General features: G+C 37.8%; 1 protein-coding gene and 1 pseudogene across 1 annotated transcript in view; one reads left to right on the top strand and one right to left on the bottom strand.

Moving 5' to 3' along the window:
* LOC101584331 (ATP-binding cassette sub-family G member 2) overlaps nucleotides 1–7374 on the bottom strand; it is a 209682-nt gene that overhangs the window by 135612 nt on the left and 66696 nt on the right. The window lies entirely within an intron of this gene.
* LOC111812453 lies at nucleotides 4224–4523 on the top strand (annotated as a pseudogene).

Below are 7374 nucleotides of genomic sequence, written 5' to 3'. Positions count from 1 at the left end.
GACTCTTTTAGAATATTTCGCTGAGTTTACACACCTATAATATTCAAATAACGGAACTTAACAAAAAAAGGGTATACAGATGAATGTCCATTTTGTATCTGTGTATTTGGGGTGGTTAGGATAGATATATAGTTACATTCTTTTAGTGAATGGAATGATTTGTTCTAATGGTGTTTGTAGATAGGATGTCGAGTTTGCATCTTGTACAGCAATTAACCACTAAGAAGAATGTATGCAATGTGTTAATTATTGAAACTGTCCCACCGATTTGATTTGAAACTATCTCATTGCTATTTGTTTATCAATAAAATTATTGAAAAAATAAAAATAAATAAATAAATAAACATATACAATTCTATTTTAAAGATTTATTCGTTTCACTTGTATGATCCAAATCAGAAAAGTCCTAGAGCCCATCTGCAATATGAGAAATAGAAGAATCCAAAATGATCATCTGTGTACCAACGAGCTACAAGATCCTGAAGCAGTAAAAGACTAAGGGCAGTAAAAGATGAAAATTCACAGTAGAGTTACTCCTACCAATCTGTGTCAAAAAGTCAAAGAATGCATTTCTCAAGAATCTGTACCAGAGGCTGAAGAAACTGGAGGCCAATATAAACGTGGTTGTGAAAACTAGAACTCCTCCAAAAAAGTGTCATGGTTTGTGTCTAGTTGTCCCCTCAAAGCCTCATGAACTTATGGGGAATCACTCTAGAGGTTGTGATTAATTTTTATCCAATTCTGGGATTATGGATCTGAGTGCTACACACACCCTGGGGCACATAGTGTAGATGAAGCAGAAGGAAGGAAAAAAGGCTTGCCCTTTTTCTCTGCTGCTGCTGTTGCTGCCTCTGGTCCTCCCTTTTGCTGTAACTGTTTTGCTATTTTCCACTGCCATGAGATGCTGCCCTATGCCATGTGACAGTCTGCCTTAGAGCTTGCTGAATATGGACTGAAACCTCCACAAACTGAGCTAAATAACCTTTCTTTCCTTAATTTTGGGTATCAGGTATATTGTCCCAGAAATGAGAGAAAAGTAACCAAGACAAAAGGGAAATTCTTCCTTCTTCTTTCCCTTTTTATTCTGTGCCACTCATATTTGGTTTTGTTCTTCCCCTGTCAAAGTGCAGGCATACAAATCGGTCATCCACAGATTATTAAAGTTAGTAATCTCCTAGGTAGTTCTTTTTAGGTCAAGTTGAGATATCACAGTTAATGATCAGAATCCACTCCTTTTCAACTTAACAACCAGCTACATCTTCTTAAACAGTATTTAATCACCAAATACAATAGAAAATTCATTGCATTTAGTGAAAGTTCGATGAAATTATCACTGTGAATAAATGGAAAAACACTAACTCCATCCCAGAATAGAAGAAAGTATCTTCTTTGGATGAGGCTTACTCCTCTCCTGACATTCCATAACTTAAATATTATAATGCAGATTTAACAGTATTTAAGAACTGATATTGAGTCAATAAACATAATATTACAAAGAAAACAAGAAATATATATATATATATATTGTGTAAATATATTAACAAAATAAGAAAGCTATATTCATGACAATTATAATCCTTAGTTCTGTAAGTTGCTGGTCTTTACAATTGTTTTCTTCTACTATTCATTCTATATTCCCTGGACTTCAGCAAGCACCTCAGCAGGTCCTGCTTATTTACCTGGCAAGGTGGCATGTTCCTTCATTCCTGAAAGTTCTGGGCCATTTGTCATGCATTGTGAATATGGATGATACAGATTTCTATTATTCTAGTTTAGATCTGGAGTATCCCACAAAAGTCTTATATGTAAAAGGGTGGGGGTTTTAGAACTTTGTTAGATCACAAGAGCACATTTCTGACTTGCTGGTAGGAAATGGGGCCTTGCTGGAGGTCGTTCAGTCACTGGGATTCACCTGAAAAGACAAATGCCCCTTCCCACCATCCTGCTTCTCTCTCTGTTTCTGGGCAGCCATATGAGCAGCTTATCCTCCAGTATGCCCTTCTGCCATGCCATTTCTTCTGTGGAGTGGCTGACAATAAACTGAAATACAAGCCAAACTAAACCTCTTCACTTTTAATTTGTGTTGGGTATTATGCCTTATGATGTAGCTAAGATACCCATCGACATGAATAATAGAGCATAGACAGCTTAAAGACCTCTTGAACTCCAAAAATATATTCTTTCTTACATCCATTGTGAAATACTTGTCCAATTTCTCCTTGATATTCTGGGTCACACTGCCACTGCCAATGCCACAACTCATGCTGTTTGTTGCCTCTGTCATAAGGAGCTCAAAATAACAAAGGTAAAGCTTTTGATTACAGTTAATTATTGTGCCTCCAGGTATATGCATTCCCCTTTCCATAAATAAGACTTCTAGATCTACTAAAGATAAGGTTGTAAGACTAGGAATAAAAATTTTGCTAGTTGATCACTTCTTCTTCCTCTTGGTTCCTGGATCCCTGAGTCTCAGCTATAGGAGAAACAGCACCACATATTAAGTTGTGAGTTCAAACACATACACCTTTATGGAGAACCCTGCCCCAGAACTAAAATATAGTTCCACTTCACTGGCATTCTGGATCTTCAAAAGGCCACTCACCTCTCTGTTAATCCAGTTGCTTCTGCATGGTGAGGATCTTGACTAGATTAATGAATTCCATGCTTATGAGCTCATTGCTATACTCCTTTGGCCATGAAGTATTTTCACTGGTCAGAAGCTATTCTGTGTAAAGTACCATGACATTATGTAAGTCCATAGATGGTAGATTTGGGGAGTCATGCACATTCTCAGCAACATGGTTTCTACTTACTAAGGATGACCCGCTATAGCCACTACTGAAGATTTCTTCCAGCAGCACAGATCAACACTAAGTCCAAAATATGGCCCCAATGCCAAAGGTAATTAGCCAGTGACCTAGTGGCAGTTTGTTTATACTAGATCACTTTCATCAAAGAAAGTGCATAACTTTGTCCTTAGTGGAATAGGTACTTATTTTCTGTATGTATTTTCTTTCTCTGCCTGTTTTCTCTGAACTGTCACAATTATAAAACAATATATCTTGCTTAGTACATTAACCACATTAAGATATTAAAGAAAGATGATGAAAGTTCAGCAGACCTGGAACAAGATGTAACTAAAAAAAATTTTATTCTTTGAATAGACTTAACTCTCCCACCAAGAGAAAAAAAAAAAGCCTCTGCACATCAATTTGCAAAATGTATTTATTTAGGTTTTTAATGAACCTTCATATTAATAACTCATAAGTGCTTCTAAAATGACTGAAAACAATCCTCTGCATTTACACCCAGAAACCAAACAAATGTTAAAGCAAGACCAGCATGAAAACCAGCAGGATCTGGCTGTAAATGGAGGAGAAGAAACACCTTGTGGCAGTGACTGAGAGGAGGGCAGAGATACGGAAAAAGCCAGATCCAGAAGCCCCCTTAAAGTAAAAATTCCCCACTTAAGAACATGGTTGTAGAGTTTACTGGTTGAGCTCATAATGAAATTATACAACTGTGAGAATACTTTAATTATATTTTGCAACTGTGTATGTCATACACCTCTCTCTCTCTCTCTCTCTCTCTCTCTCTCTCTCTCTCTCATCGTCTCTGCTTTATTTTTTTTTCTTTATCTCCTTTTCTTAACTCCTTTATCTAGCATGGAGATAGGAAGTCTCTTTATACGTATAAAGGAGAACTAAATTAACCAGAGTCTTCACACAAACAGTATCTTTATTTTATTTTATTTTATTTTATTTTATTTTATTTTGTTTTGTTTTTTGGCTGGCTCAGGCTTCCTTAAAGGGCGAGTCTGTTAAGGCACATGAAGCTGGAGATGAACCTCTGTACCCTGAACCTGACTTGGTTTACCAGAGCAGGCACTTAAAAACTGAGCTAGCCCCCAAGCCCCCCTAAATAGTGTTTTTAATGGGCAAACCCCACCAAAATTGTATGTAAGTCGTCATAACACAAATTATCAGCCTATTATCAGATCCTCACCTCAAAGTTTCCCTCAATCAACAATTTAGGGGGTGGTAGGGCCTAGCCGAGAGGAGTGAGGCATAGCGATGGCGTGAGAAGCGGCTACGGGCTTTGGCAGTGGGGCCGAGATGACCTGCGACGCGCACGATAGTGGGGACATGCGCTTGGGCTCGGCTGTGGCGCCGCAGCTGTGGGGCTCAGCTGGGTGCAGCTGTGGGGCTCAGCCGGGTCGTCATATGGGGCTGTGCTCCCCATGCCCCGCGGAGGCTGCACCACCATCGCCCAGCCCAGAAAAGAGCAAAACTTGCAGAGGCTGCAGAGAGAAGACAGAAGGAGGCTGCATCTCAAGGGATTTTAGACGTTCAATCTGTGGAAGAAAAGAGAAAGAAAAAGGAAAACAATAGAAAAATTGCTACCTCTCGGCCTCCACCAGCAGGTGGACTGAGATGGACAGTTTCATAAAGGGTAACATGAAAGGAAGAGCCTACTGCAGTAATTGTCCAGCAGCTGCAATCAAAGGGACTTCTTCCGTTTTATTTCTTTTCCTGGGGTACATGAGTCAGTGTTTGTAATAAAGTGCCCTTTATAGCAGTACTAAATCTATGACAGTATTGGAAAAAATTTGATTTTCAGATGTAAAAAATGGCCAGATAATTAATCAAATTCTCATGTTCCTACACATTTCTGCAGGAAGTAAGTGATTTAACATTTTTCATAGTTAAAATATGGATCTAAATGGCATACATAGATAGCATGTAAAAATCCTGCTTACATTTTTAATACTAAAATTACAATTATGTTTTTCCTCCTTTAAATTATATTAGCTATTTATAGTTGTGCTAAGTAGCCTTGGGTTTGGCTTTTGCTCACTGATTATGAAGACTTTGCTTAAACTTAAAGACTTAGTGCCTTTAAACTGATCATCAGGGAAAATTTAAAAATTTATTTGAAGGGCTTATTTGAAGGAACACTAAACATTTATAACTTACTAGGTAATATTTGTAGCCCAATGTTGAATTGCTCCTAATTTTTTGTCCATTTTTATACCTTATAAAATTAATATATTTTACAATGTACAGAAGTTTTTCTTACACTAAAATTCCACATTAGTGGGTGCCATTGGAGGGCAGTGATGTGCTGTTGTATAGTAACATTCAGCTTTACAAAGGTCTGTGTGATAACTGAAGTTAAACCAAGAATTTGGGTGGGTTACAGTGACTGGTAAAATATTTGTCTAAATTTCATAAGCATTTTTCTTGTTTTATATTTATGAAAGAATAGTTACGAGATTGGTATAGATGTGAAATTGTAAAAACATAAAAAAGAGAAAGATGTAGGTGCTATATTTTAAACATAATAATATTAAATAATTCTATTGGATGCATACCTTTTATCACAAGGTACATGCATTTCATATAACATCTATGCTTTTGATTTTTCCATTTACTATAGTATTAACTGTCAGAGCTAATTAACTGTCAGGCAAGGCCATGGACCTGAGCCCTGATTAAAATTGTAGATACTGAATGCCAACAGGAATTGCAAGCTAAAAAGACCAGCTCACTTAATTTACTAAGGAAAAGTGAGCACTAGTCTGTCTCAACAGTTCCACAAAGATTGTGTTGTATTGCAATGTGTTTCACATGTTTATTTTAAAGGGGTTAAACCATAATAGAGAGTGAGACAATCCGGGGCCTATGGGATCCTGAATAGACCAGGAGCACAGGCCCTGCGAGTGAGTGAGATGACCCGGGGCCCACAGGATCCTGAATAGACCCAGAGCCCAGCCCTGGTGTGTGAGTGAGACCGTCCAGGGCCAGCGGATCCTCATTCAACCAAGAGTGCAGGCCCAGTGTGGAACCCTTCAGCAGAATTCCCTGCAAAAAGACCCACCCAGCTGATTCAGGAGCAGAACATTTTGCCAGAGAGACACAAACGGCTCAACTCTAACGGCTGCAGCAGAAAGTGAGTAAAGCAGCCAGATCCAAACAAAGCCCACCTGGAGAAATCTGAACTTCGCAGATTCGGACCTCGTGCTAAGGTAATAACTCTAAGCTCTACACCAAAGGTCAGAAGACAGCGGTATACAAAATGACAAAGAGAAGGAACAAAATGCAGTCTCAGGCCCCGAGTCCACCCAATACAATTGCAGAAGACACTAGCACTGAGGAAACTGGAAATCACACACCAGATATCTCTGAAATAATAGCGTTGGCAGTAAACAAATAACTGCAGAAAGGTATAGGAGAAATCAGATCAGAAATAATTTCAGAACTAAAATATGCAGTGATAACTATAATCAAAGAAGTACTAAGTGCTTCTAAAGAATACACTGATAAATAAATAAAAAAAATTTTAAAAAGGAATACACTGATAAAAAAAATAGAGCAGAATATAAAAATGATGGAACCCCTGAATAAGCAATTTAGGAAAGAAATAGAATGTATGAAGCAGGCTCAGAGTGATATACAGGAAATTAAAACATCAATCACAAGCTGGCAAAACTGAGTGAAAGTGAAAATAGACTTTCTGACCTGAAAGACACCATTGCAGCTAGTGAAAAAGTGGGAAAAGATCTCTTAAAAACAACTAGGATGCAGGAAAAAATAATTCAATACCTGCAAGATGATGCAAAGATGAACAATGTGAGACTAATAGGCATCACTGAAAAGGAAGGAGTCAATACAAATGTTATAAAAAGAATATGGGCAGAAGAAATAACAGAAAACTTTCCAAATATGGGACAACAATCTGACATTCAGTAACTGAAGCATACAGAACTCCAAATAACATCAACCCAATGAAAACCACACCCAGACATACAATAATCAAAATCCCAGAAATTCAGCATAGGAACAGTATACTAGAAGCCGCTAAAGAAAAGAAACAGATCACATTTAAAGGAAAAGCCATCAGAATAATGGCAGATTTTTCTTCACAAACCATCAAGTCAAGAAGAGCATGGAGCAAAGTACTTCAAGTCTTGCAAGAAAACAAATTCCAACCCAGACTGATATATCCTGCAAAACTCTCTTTCAAGAATAATGGAGAAGTGAAATACTTCCATGACAAAGAACAACTAAAGAATTTCATGATGACAAAGCCAACCCTACACAAACTACTAAATGATGTTCTAGAGAAGGGAGCAAATTGATCACAGTCCCATGAATAAGAATGGAAAGAACCCACCAAATAGGGCAAACAGTTAAACACAGGAGAATAAGAGGCATACAATAGTAGTTTTTCAGTTATTCTTTTGTGTTCAGCAGCAAAATATTTCCATCAGAACACTCTACAAATGGACTTCTCTTCCACCCTATGGGTCATGATTCCACTTGAGTCTACAGGGTTGATTTCAAAGAAATAGCTGTAACTCAGTTCCACAAG

The sequence above is a fragment of the Octodon degus genome, unplaced genomic scaffold (genome assembly GCF_000260255.1).
Source record: "Octodon degus isolate 3935 unplaced genomic scaffold, OctDeg1.0 scaffold00125, whole genome shotgun sequence".
NCBI classification, from domain to species: Eukaryota; Metazoa; Chordata; class Mammalia; order Rodentia; family Octodontidae; genus Octodon; species Octodon degus.
This window is presented reverse-complemented; position numbering and strand designations above follow the sequence as displayed.